This window comes from Cavia porcellus, unplaced genomic scaffold, assembly GCF_034190915.1.
Source record: "Cavia porcellus strain 051 isolate PalLab524CR breed Dunkin Hartley unplaced genomic scaffold, mCavPor4.1 scaffold_18, whole genome shotgun sequence".
In the NCBI taxonomy this organism is placed as follows: Eukaryota; Metazoa; Chordata; class Mammalia; order Rodentia; family Caviidae; genus Cavia; species Cavia porcellus.
This window is the reverse complement of record NW_026947501.1, coordinates 54,733,472-54,746,534: the sequence shown is the minus strand read 5'-3', so window position 1 is coordinate 54,746,534 and position 13,063 is coordinate 54,733,472. Positions and strand designations below refer to the sequence as shown.

At 43.7% G+C, this 13,063-nt stretch overlaps 1 non-coding gene across 1 annotated transcript; it reads right to left on the bottom strand.

Moving 5' to 3' along the window:
• Positions 1–11,978: 11,978 nt before the first annotated feature.
• Positions 11,979–12,115, bottom strand: LOC111755501 (small nucleolar RNA SNORA2/SNORA34 family). Its single transcript, XR_002790051.1, has one exon. It is a non-coding gene; the product is annotated as a small nucleolar RNA SNORA2/SNORA34 family (small nucleolar RNA).
• Positions 12,116–13,063: the final 948 nt, after the last annotated feature.

The following is a 13,063-nucleotide window of genomic DNA, read 5'->3' as shown; positions in this document are numbered from 1 at the left end:
TACTCCACTCTTCCCAACTCAATGGTCAAGGCGCCATGCTAACAGCTGCACCTTGGCCTGGATGAGAGTGTTTTCTCCCAAGGAAATCAAAAGAAATCATAAAGTAGGACTTTTCCGAAGTTGGTGATTTTTTGTTTGCTTGTTTTTATAGGCTTGTTTGTTTGTTTTGAGTTTGCTGTTTTGTTTGGAAAGAAAGTTGTTAAACACAGCACAACAAATGTTGGTAACATAATCAGAAAGGCTTGTGGAAACAGGACCTCTTGTTCACTGCAGATGGAAAGCATGCACCAAAATTATAAAGGAATGAACTCTGCACACCACAATTTTCCTTCTGAGACTCTATCTGCAGCCCCACCTGTGTGTGTACGAATGAGATTTTACTGTGAGGTTATCCAGAAAGATACAATAGTAAAAGACTGAACTCAGCCAGCGCCTAAACACAGAGGACTTCTGAAACCAAGCCAGTCCATTTCAGTCCTGAACTCTTACACAGTTGTGTCAGAGAAAGGGAACTTTCAGTATAATAACCCAAAAAGGTCTTGAAGACAGAGTACGTGAAAAATGCAAGACACAAAACATTGCTTCTGTTTGTGTAAAAGGGAAAACATGAATGCATTTCTGCATATTTAAGTTTGCATAAATAAACTCTGAAGATTAAGGTAAAAAAAAAAAAAAGAATAAAGATCTAGTTACCTGAGGTGGCTGGGGGCCAGCTGAGATGGGGGAGAGAAAACTTAATTCTCTGTATAGTTTTATGCCATTTTGCTTTTTAAACTATCTGAATATATTACCTATCTTAACATGTTTAAATTAGTAACCCATGTGATGTGGTTTATCATGAGAGGCTCTGGCTTTGAGTCACAGCTTTTCTCATGGCCTATAAAACTTGAAATACTTTATGTGTCAATAAAGAAAAAGAGAAAGTTGTGTTTTGATCTTGTGGCCCTTGGCACAGATGTTCGTACCGGGAATTTTAGATGAAAGCCGATGTTGTAAATGGGAAGACAGTTAGGATTGATGGGTGCGACCTTGATGTCCCATTGTGGAATCCTCAGGAATCACAGGACTGGTCCACACTGCGTCCAGATGTGAAATGATTCAGTGGCCCTGTCTGCAGCTGGGTAAGTACCTCTCTGGGGCCTCCTGGTAAGGCAGAGGGGTGCAAAGGAAGGTGCCAGGCTGAGAGGTGCAGGGGGCCCGGAGCATATCTGTTGCCATCTTCACATGTTGGTTGGCACCACCACATCCCAGGACCACAGATTCTCCTCACTGCTGCCTGTACCCGTGCCAATGCCAATCACTTCTCGTGCACTTGGCTTGGAAGACATGGACTCATCACTGTACCACCCAGCCACTGCCATGGCAGGAAATGGTGCCAGTCCTTTTATCTATGGTTCGCAGTGATGGCGCCTTTACAGCTACTGAGCAATGTGACATTCCCAGCCATAAAGAGAAAATCAGCACCCTTCCAGGGGCTGCCCACTGCCCTACAGCAGGATACTATGGCCACATCTACCTCTCCAGTTCTGTCTCTTTTCAGCCCAGCTCCAGCCGTTTTTGTTTCTTGAACACATCATGCTTCTTCCTGCCTCGGGGTTCTTATATTTGCTATTTCCTCTTCCTTCTTGCAACTCAAGAGTTAAAGAGTTCGGGTTCTGGAGTCAGATGACTTGGCTTTAAGTGTTATCCACTGTTCACTTCTTTGTGGCCTTCTGTAAGTGACTCAACTTCTCTGTGTCTCAAAATACCAGTGGTACAAAAGCAGACACAGCTGAGCTTTCCCCATCCAGAACAAAGAAGCAAAGATTCCCCAAGGAGCAAAGAAACAAGAACTTGTGTTGGATTTGGGCCTTGTTAAAGGGCATTGCCCTATATTCCCCCAACAGGGAAGGTCAAAGGAAATGGGGCTGCGGATAAGAGGTAAGGGACTGCAGGGCTTGAGGGCCATGGGAAAGAGAGAGAAGTCACCACAGGACTGCAGAGGCTCCACAGAGAGCATGAGGGGCTGACGTGAGGACAGAGAAAGGGCAGAAGCAGAGACTCGACTGGAGGTTTGGACCCCCAGGATGGCTCACAGGTGCTGAGCAATCCCTAGGTTGAGGGCATGATTCAAAAGGATCCCCCAGGGGTGAAAGGCCACAGATCCCCTTGGCAAAGGGGCCACAGAAACTCACATTGGGGCACAGAGCTGCTCATTCCTGGATTTTAAATAACAGCATTTTGGATGTGTAAGTTATATATGATAAAGCTCGTCCTCTTACTGTGTCCAGTTCAGTGGGGTTCTGCATGTTTACAGAGCCGTGTAGCCATCACCACTATCCAATTACAGAGCCTTTTCATTAATCCAAAAAGAAACGCCATATCCACCAGTATTTACTGCCCAGCCTTTCTCCTGGACCCTGACAGAAACAAATCTATTTCCCATCTCTGTGGATTTACCTGTTCCACATGATTCCTGGAAAGGGACTCTTTCAGTAAGTAACTGAGTGTGCAGCTTCTCTCACTCAGCATAACGTTTTCAGAGTCCTTGTTGGGGCATTTATCAGCATTGCACCCCTTAGGCTGCTGAATCTCATTCAGTCTGTGGATTGGTCAGGTTTTCTTTATCTAGTCATCCGCTGATGGACCCTTGGGGCTGGCTCTCTTTCTTGGCTATTGTTATCAATGAGGCTGCTGTGAATATTTGTACAGAAGTTTTGGTTTTGCGTGTGCATAAGTTATTATTCCTCTGGGATATGTACCCAGGGTGAAAGTTCTGGGCCCCATATAACTCTATGTTTAACTTTTTGAGGAGCTGTCAACTGGTTCCAAAGTAGCAGAAACACCTGTTTACAGTCCCACCAGCAATTTCTCCACATCTTTGCCAAGATGATTTTATCTAATTTTTTTCCAGATGCTACCTCTGGCTTGATCTTAATCTTGCCTGCCAGATTTTTCAACACTTGGCTCTATCGTCACTTCCTCTATGAAAATGTCTAAATTTCTCAGGCTTGCAATACTGCATTTCTTTATAACATGTGAAATGTTTATTAGTGCACATATGCATTGTCACTAACGGAACAATATACCCAACACCTAAACTTAAAAGAATAAAGTACTATTTTTGGCTCAGGAGTTTCAGAGGATTCAGTCCATGGTTAGCTGGATGCAAGACAGAAACTATATAATGAAAGAGACTAGTGGAGAAGAGCTGATTATCCTGGGGCAGCCAGGAAGTTGAGCAAGTGAAGGAGGAACCAGGGATATGAATATATCCCTTGCCATGGTTTATGTCTGTGTCCCCCAAGCCTCATGAGTTTGCATTGTTCATTTGTGATGGTTCATTGTATAGTGCTTGGATTGATGGTGTGAGTGCTCCACCCACATAGGGGTGGAGCCAGGATGTGATGTAATGGCAGGAAGAGGCCTATCTTGCTCTTTGCTGGTTCCTGCTTGCTGTTTGCAGCCACCATGAACTGCGGCCCAGCCATTCCCACCTGCCTTGGAGCCAACTCAAACTGTAAGAAATAAACCTTTCCTTTCCCAACTTGGGCTTCAGGTATTTTGTCTCAGCAACAAGTAAAAAGTAACTAAGAAAGAATTTGGTACCAGGAGTGGGGTCATTTGCTGTGACTATATCTGACCATGTTTCTTGAGAGGCTTTGGAAATGGTTTGTGGGCAGAATTTTGAAAGGTTCAGACATGTCACCTGTATGCATAGAGCTGAGGCAGCTTAGGCTGTTCTGTAGAGGAGATTCTGGTCAGGGTTCAGGAGACCACAAGGCTGATAGAAAGCCTCATGGTAAAGACCAGGCTGGTAAAGACCAGGCTTGGGAGGTTTCTGCTGGGAAGAAAGACTGCATTGGCTTGTGGACTCCACATGATGTGTGTTATGGCTTGGCAGAAAGTTTGTTTGCATTTTTCTCCTGTCCAGAAACTTTGCCTGAGACTGAGACAAAGGGCAATGGACTGATTAATCTTGAAAAAGAAAGTTAAAAACAATCGAACATTGAGACTGTGGCATGGCTATTGTTGGGGACTTTTAGCTAAATTTATGTTGCAAATGAAGAGCAAAGAAGCCAACAGGATAATTTGCAATACTGTGAGTTTGGCCAGAAGGAAAATGCCAGGAAGGCTGTGGATTGTAAAGGCAGAGTTGAGATTTTGATTACTGAGGAGAAACAGAGAGATAAGAAAAATGGCCCTGGGGCATCCCAGGAAGCGGGTCCCCACCCTTTGCAGCCTCACTGCAAAGGTGAAAGAATTTGCTTAGAGGGAAAAGCTGCAGAGTGCCATGCTCCAAAATGGTGACAGAGGCCACATGAGTTTCCAAAATGGCAGCAACACAGAAAAGCTTTTTGTCATAATCAGGTAAACATGTTATAACCTAAGGCCCCCTAACTATCGTGCAGTAAGGTCTGTTCTGTATAAGCCCACCTGCTGCTTCCCCTCCCCTTCTCCCTTCAAATCTAACTAGGTTAAGTTTTAACTTCCTAAAGGCCATAAAACAAAGGCCTGTGGTAATAGCTCCTGACAACCTGGGTCTTCCCTACCCAGTAGCCCGTCACAAATTGTGTTAATTGCATTAGATTGTATTAGATTGTACATTCTTCACAAAAATAGCTTCATTTGTATCATAGCAATACCTGTAACTTGGCCTTACTGTAAATGTGTGTTTTCCTTTTCCTCTGGGCAAAGGATTGATATGTTAATCAATGCTCTCCTCTGTAAAGAATTGTAAAATCTTACCTAATTGATATGTTAACCATTGTTGCCCTCTACAAATAGAATAGTTGTGGTGCTCAAGTAGGGTAACTAAGGTTGTTAATTGCTGTTAGGCTTCTCTATTCTTTGCTAAGAAAAACAAGATTTCTTCTTATCTAAACTTGCTAGTATGCAGGGAGACTTGCAATTGCCGTTTCTGCTTTGTAGTGCGTCACACCCCATCCCCCTCCTTACATTGTGTGACCAGCAGCTGTTTGTGGATTTACAAGATAAAAAGACCTGACTTAGCTGTGAGGTGCACAGTCTTCAAATTGGCTCCCGGAGACTCGTCACCAGGCCTGGATTTTACCTAATAAAGCCTTTGCTTCTCAAATTTTAATTTCTTGCTTCCTTGGATTTTATGCCAGGGTCTGAGTTATCACAAACAGACAACTGACCCCTACAGCCAAGAAAGAAAAAAGCCTGGCTACTGCTTCAGCTAGCAGCAAACCTTGGCAGCATCCACAAGGTGCTGATTTTAGGTGCAAGGAAAATGCACAAATTCTAAGGGTAAGACGGCTTCCACCTCGATTGCAAAGGGCCTGGCAGGCCAAGCAGTGTGCCCCTGAGAGGGCAATTTGTGAAGATGTAAAACTGAAGCCAAAGGTGCAGTGGAGACCCCAAAAGTTTGGAAAAGCCAGGAACATGGGTGATCCAAGGAAAGCTGCAAAAAGCAAGCAGAGAGGATTTAAGAGAAAAGCTGTGGGAGCTGATATCCCTGGAAGTGCCATGGGGGTGGAATCACCCAAGCCTTTTGGAGCTTGCAACCAGATTGCTTCAGATGCTGAGCATGGAACTCTAGGACTTAATGTTTGTCCTGCTGGATGTTAGGCTTGCTTTGTTTGCAATACTTTATATTCCCCTGTTTGTAATTTTTGGAATAGTAACCTTTATTTTGTGCCTTTGCATTTCAGTAATGTTTAACCTTGTTTTGTTTGTGCAGGGGGTTACAGTTAAGAGTTTACCATAGATCTTGGAGGAGACTTGGGACTTGGACTGTTCAGCAATGCTGAAACTTAGGACTTTAGCAACTCTTGGAGGTGGACTAAATGTCTTTTGTATAAAGGAGGTACATGAGTCCTGGGGGCCAGGGGTGGAATGTCATGGTTTATGTCTGTGGCCCCCAAGGCCTCATGAGTTTGCATTATTCATTTGTGATGGTTCATTGTATAGTGCTTGGATTGATGGTGTGAGTGCTCCACCCACATAGGGGTGGAGCCAGGATGTGATGTAATGGCAGGAAGAAGGCGTGTCTTGCTCTTTGCTGGTTCCTACTTGCTGTTTGCAGCCACCATGAACTGCGGCCCAGCCATTCTCACCTGCCTTGGAGCCAACTCAATGTGGACTGAAACCTCCAAAAACTGTAAGAAATAAACCTCTCCTTTCCCAACTTGGGCTTCAGGTATTTTGTCTCAGCAATGAGAAAAAAGTAACTAAGGAATCCCTCTAGGTCACACCCCCAGTGACCTACCTCTTCCAGCCAAGTCCAACCTTCTTACAGCACAGTCCACGACAGTCTCATCAGTGGATTAATCCACTGGTGAGTATAACACCCCCATGATCCAATCACCTTCCAGACGTCATGCCTCTGAAAACATGAGGTTTTGAACAGTATTTTAGATCTAAATCACAACCTTCTAACCCTGGTCCCCTTCTAACCCATGTCCCTCTCATGATGCAAAGTGCATTTATTCCATCTCTAAGAATTTTGTTTGATTTTATTATGCCTGATGGTATGGGCAATCTTTTTGAAAGTAACAAGAGGCATTGTAGATCTCTTTGCCACTATAATCTCTTTGTATTTTAAATCATGTGCTATGTTCATCCTTTTGTTTTGATTGACTCTATTCTGTTTTGTTTGGTTTTATTCTCTTCAAAATAAAAAAAGAATTGTCAAAGTCTTAACAGGTCTAGCATTGCTGAAAAGTCTAAGTCTCCACTGAGGCTCAAAACAAATGCTTAGCTATGAGCCTCTATAAAAATAAAAAAAGAAAATCAAGTATTTCCAACATATGATAGCCCAGAGTAAACATTCCTGTTCCCAAAGGGAGGAGTTTGTGGGGAGTAGCAACTAATTAGACCAAGCAAGACCAAAAACCAGCAGAGAAAACTTTAAATCATCAGTTCCATGTCCAGTGTCAAGGACAGGTTGTGGTAAGATATGAATTTTAAAGAGCTTGGTGGTGCCATTGCTATGGCCTTGCTGGCTGCACCCCCTCATGGCCATTCTTAGGGTGCCCCCACCCATTTCCTGTGCCTTTCCTCGACAGAGCACCATGTTCCTGCATCTCCAGCATCCGAGAATCTCCAGTGCTCCCTCAGCTTCACTCTCACAGCTTTATCCACTGCCCTAGGGGCACATTGCCTGGTCTCCCGGGCCATTCTTGGAAATCTGGGTGAATCAGACACACAAGCTTAAATATAGCAATGTTTCTCTTATATGAGAAACCTGGAGTAAAACTAAAGAGCAGAATATAAGGTAGCTAATAAGAAGTAGGGAGATAGATCATTCTCGAAGGAAAAGGGGATCAAGAGGTGGAAGGAGAACAGAGGGAGGGAAAGGGGATAAAAAAGAATTGGGATGTATGATGTACATATGCCACTCCACACAAGAAATGGAAGCATATGCACTGCAAACAAATGCAAAATATTTAACTTACAGAGCAAACATAGACAATCTTAAGGAGTAAAAAGCAACTTTGGGGGGCTGGGGATTTAGCTCAGCGGCATAAGCGCCTGCCTTACAAAGCAGGCAGTCGTGAGTTCGATCTCTGGTATCGATAAAAAAGGAAAAAGACAAAAAAAAAAAAGGCAACTCTGCTACTTAGACTGTTTCCTTCAATAAACATGATGATTTATACAACAAAATAAACACATGCAGATTTTAAAAAGAAAGAAATCTGATGAAAGCTTCCAATGGCCCTACAACTTTACCATTCTGTGTATCCCTGAAAAACCAGCTCCATATGGATGATGCTAAGGTTAAGCAGTAGTGTGGCTCCCTTGGATCATGGCTGCAGCAGTCTCTGAGTCCCTGTATGACTGGCACCCAGAAAATATCTCCATAGGCCTAGACAACCCTTCATGAACAGAACACATGGGGCTCTCTTCTCATAGCAGACTCTTTCAAAGGAGTTTACCCTGTCATACACATTGATCCTGCAAAGTGAGATCTGCCTGATTCCTGAGATGCCTTCAAGTCGTGTTTCCTATTGTCCTGCTACAAAGTACTTAGTTTCTTTTTTTAATGTTAATCTTCTCACCAATTGTGTGCTTCTTGACCCTAGAAGGTGTTTCTTCTCTGGAAAAACTGCAGACTTTTCACATCTGTTGCTCTTTTTTCTCTTGATTCTTACTATAAGTCTAGCTAAAAGCACCCAGAAATACCCATACCACAGTCTGAACAGAGGGATGCCTTGATGTCTTTTCAGGGTAACTAGTCCAACATCTTTACATTCAGCCTCACACAGAGTCACGAGACATGATCAAAATGAAACAAATTCTTGGCCAGAATGAAACACAGTGGCTCTACTCCACTTCCCAATAGTCTTCCTTCCCATCTGAAACCTCATAAGCCTGGCCTTTACTACTTTCATTATTATCAGCAGTCTTCTAAACTCCAACCAGATTCATCCATTAAGCTCAGCTTACAGTATTTTAGGGCTTCTCCAAATCAGCATTCCAAACCTTCCTAAACTCCTCCCCCAAACTACTTCCCAAGGTTCTGAACATGATGAGACATAATCACATCAATAGCCTTATTTCTTTGTTAACATTATTTTTATTTCTCACTTTTCTATTGCTGGGAAAAATATTCAACATCTACAATTTAAAGGAAAAGAGGAGGTGGATATACAGTACAAAAGAAGAAGAAGAAGAAGAAGAAGAAGAAGAAGAAGAAGAGGAAGAGGAAGAGGAAGAGGAAGAGGAAGAGGAAGAAGAAGAAGAAGAAGAAGAAGAAGAAGAAGAAGAAGAAGAAGAAGAAGAAGAAGAAAAGAAGGAGAAAGAGAAGAAAGAGGAGGAGGAGGAGAAAAGAAAGAAAGAAATAGGGACTGCTTCTGACATAACAGATATCCCCAGATAAATTATCTAATATATCCAAACCTCGGTCTTCCTATCTATGACATTAAGAAAAGAAGTAATTATGAGCTTTAACAGAGCTGTCTGGTGTGTCCCTCACTTGCTATCTGTTTGGGTACTATTGGATGCCTACTCCTTCAGAGCCTGGACAACCACCAAATAGGCTGTATTCCATCGTTCCATTTTACTGCAACAAACATTTGGGCCTCGGGTGCCCTGTGTTGAGGAAGGTTCTAGCACACTCCACAGCCTCATTCTCATGACATGGAGCCAAAGAGCAGCACAGGTCTCCAGCTAGGAGGGGAACTCAGTCCCTGTCCATAGGGGCACAAGCCTCCTGGGGTATAGTGGAGAACACCCAGCCCTTCTCCAGCTGAACAAATGGGAAACAAATCTTAAGCCAGTGCAGCTCCAGGCAGCTGAGGGGTCACATCCATGTGTCCTAACCTTATCAACCTGTCCCAAGTTCTGGAGACACTGGTATCTAAGCTTTGCTAGTAAGCATGTGATAAATGCTCTCTCTCACAGTAACAAAGGGAACCAAAACAAGGAAACAGTCCCAGGGTGCCTCAGCAGAACGAATAATCAGATAATACAGTAACCCCACAATGGAACGCTACTGTCTGAATGAATAACCATAGGCAAGAATGTGAACATATATACTTTATTAGCATGTTTGTGGTACATGCTTACCTTTGTCTGAGAAATTTTCCTTCCTCTTTTCCTGCCGCTTCCTCTGCCTCTAGATCTCCCCATCTGCAAAAGACCTACCTCTTTGCCTTATATTGTCTTTTAAAACAATTATTTAAACTTTTGATTTCTTGCATAAGAGAAATGCAAAGCAATATTTAAGCTTGTGAGTCTCACTTATTTAACTTAATGTTATGGAAAGATTTTTAAGGATAGGCAAAAGAATTAAGAACCAAGGACAGATGCAAGGAAGATAGATTTTTAAGCATTTTGCTAAACGAAAGCCACCCAACAGCAAAGAGGGAGTGTTATACAATTCCCTGTATGTGAAACTCAAGAAGAGACAAGGGCTTCCCTGGTGATAGAAATCAGAAAACTGGCTGCCTGTGGTCAGGGTTTGGGGATTTTACTAGAAAGGGTCATGTGGGAACCTTCCGGGGCGAAGGAAGTGTTCTCTATCTTGATTGTGGTGTTGGTTATGCAACTGTATGCATTTGTTGAAACCCACTGAACTTTACTCTTACAACGGGTTCCCTTTTGGGGGGTATGTAAATTATGTTTCAGTTTTTTAAAAGCAAATAAGAAAGCAAAGTCTACCAAGAAGTCCAGGCATATGGTGAGGTCAGTGGTACCCACCTGGCTTCCCTCTTCTCCACCCTGGAAGCTACTTTGATTCTGAAACAGCTGGCAAGTTTTGGTTTATCTTGACATTGCCGATGAGTGACTACCATTTCTCCTGTTTTTCTCTTCCCCTTTTCATGGCATCCTTGTTCCCATTTTGGCCCACTGGCCCCATCTCTCCCTGTGTGTCCATTTGGGCTGCTATAACAAAGAACCATAGACCATGTAGATAATAAGCTGGAAAAATTTATTTCTCCTATTTCTCTCTGGAGACTAGGAGTCCACGATCAAGGTATGAGCTGATTCAGTGTCTGTCAAGGGCTCATTCCCTGGTTCATAGGTGATATTTTCTCCAAGTGTCCTCACATAGTAAAAGGGGCAAAAGGCATCACCTAATGCCTTATTTTATAAGGGCACTAATTCCATTCATGAAGGCCCCACCCTCCTGATCTAATCACCCACTCCCAAGTGCTCCGTATCCTTTTGCCAATAGCTCATGGGTTAGGATTTCAACATATGAATTTTGGGGACACTACCATTGAGACCACAGCCTACACCTTTCCAGCCCCTCAATATCCTATCTCCTCTTTTGTTATTAACATTTTCAGCCCAGAAAAACGGGGGGACTGAAGACAGGAATAGACAGTCTTACCTGCATCCTGAGTGAGAAAAGCCCATCTAGGAGGTACAGCAGCCTTGGAGAGAGGAACAGTCACCTGAAGCCACAGACAAGGCCATGTCCTGGCTCTGCCACAGTGGTCTGGGAAGCCCAGGTCATCAACCCACCTTCTCTGAGCTTCTGGGTCCCATCTGCTAAATAGGGCAATGACAGGAGCGACTGTGACCAGAATTCCTGGAATATGCACAGACTCCTGCTGTAAGAGGTGCAGGGGAACTAGCAGTGGTTGAGCACTACCTGGGACTCTAGCTCCCTGGGTCAGCACCAGCCCTTGCCCTTCACATGCTCTCTCATCTCCTGCTCCCTGGCTGGTAAAGGAGGAGATGACAGCTCCTGCCTGAGGAGTCACCAGCAGGCTCAAATGGGTCACTGGGTAGGGCAGGGCTGTCCCTGCAAATACAGGAGAAACATGGCACAGAGTTCAGACCTAATGACAAAGGGGAAAGAAATTTCTTTTAACTACTTTTTTTTTTGAGATAATAGGAATTGAACTCAGAGCTACATCTCCAGAATAGAATAAAACAAAACAATGGGAATGATATTGGGTTTCAAAAACAAGACAGTAGGAAATCAGCCACAATTTCTGTAATGCACATTGTTATTCTCTAAATAGATGCTCAGCACTGGACACAGGCACACAAAGCCAGTCAAACAGCACACGCACTGAGTCGTTCCTTTACTTCAATTGCCATTATTTCCCAAATTTCAGGTGTGCAATGTGTGACTTCCAATTTTCCCTATGTCTATGTCTCCTGGACTTGTTCTGGATAAGATATAGACATGCAAAATCAATCAAACAACATAAGCACTAAGTTGTCCCTTTATTTCAGTTGCTATCATTTCAGAAATTCCAGGTGTGTAAATTCTAATTTATTCTGTGTCTCTGTCTCCTCGACTTGTTCTGGGTAGGCTGGTGGTCTGAGGTTGCGCCCTGCTCCTTCGTATTTACATTTCCTGTGTTCCTCTGAATCAGCGGGTTGCTAAGTTCTAGGTGCTTCCTGCACTGGCTGCCTGTCCCACAGTGCTGGAGGTTGGCACCTGGTTACTCTAGTCCAAGGTTCCTGGGGTGGTGGAGAGGTATTCAATATTCCCCCAATACTGGTGGAACCCTGTGGGCGTGGCTTCCTCTCCTCCTGGTCCATGGTGGCTGGCTTACCCAGCAGTGAGCTGTTTCTTTCTAATGAATTGACTGTTACATTTCTTAAGTTCTGAAATGGCCAACAGACCACAGAAAGATACCACTTTAGGTTCCTGCTTGAAACCAACATCTTCTGAAAACTGCTGCCCTTGATTCAGGGCCATCCCAGCCCTTTTTCAAAAAATGTGTCTGTTCATTTGCTTGTAGATAGAATCTTGCTAAATTGCCCAGGAAGGACCTCAAATAGGACACCTTTCTGTCTCAGTTTCCCAGAGTGCTAGGATTATAGGCATATACCACCACACCTGGCATCTTTGAATATCTTACTCCCTTAGCCCTAAATGCACATATATTCATATAAGACAATGGGCTTGACTATGCTCCTGGGTTCTAGGATTGCTGTGGTCACGTCTTGCCTAAGGGACAACAGGCCCTAATGTTTCATTCTGGATGGACACATGAAATGGGGAGGGAACCAGAGCACTGTCTTGCTTTTCTGATTTTTTTTTGCCGCAATAGACTTCACATTAATCTTTTCCCTTCTACATACATGAGTGTATCTTTGTCTCCTTGAAAACACAAGCTTTATGTTCTTTGCCTCCATTCATTAGCTAAGGTTGGTCTTTCCTCAAACACCTCACTACTTCCTTGTGACATCCCAAACTGAGAAGAGTGGAAATCTCAGCATTTTGGCCTTCTGATCCAGAGAAAGCAGCAGAGTCTCTGGGCTTGACTCTGCAGTTCTGTAAAACAAGAGAGTCTCGAGACACAGCAGGACGGCATCTGCCTGACTCCAGATGAGAGGCTGACCTGGGGCATGTGGGTGCCTGCAGGGAGGGTATCTGTGGGTGTCTGATGCCCTTTCCTTCCAAATAAGGGAGTAAAGTCTGAGCAAGAACTAAGATGCCTCAGTGCCAGCCAGGAGACTTGCAGATGCTTCAGGAAGCCCCAAGAAGTCAGCACCACCAGTATTTCCCAATTCCGTGCTGAGATGCAGCCAGCTGGCTTCTTTAGATTGACCCCAGTAGTTACCACACATGCTGAAAATGAGGAGGTTAATAAAAAGAGACCATGGTGAAAATACAAGGAAAAAGAAAAGAGATAAGAGAAAA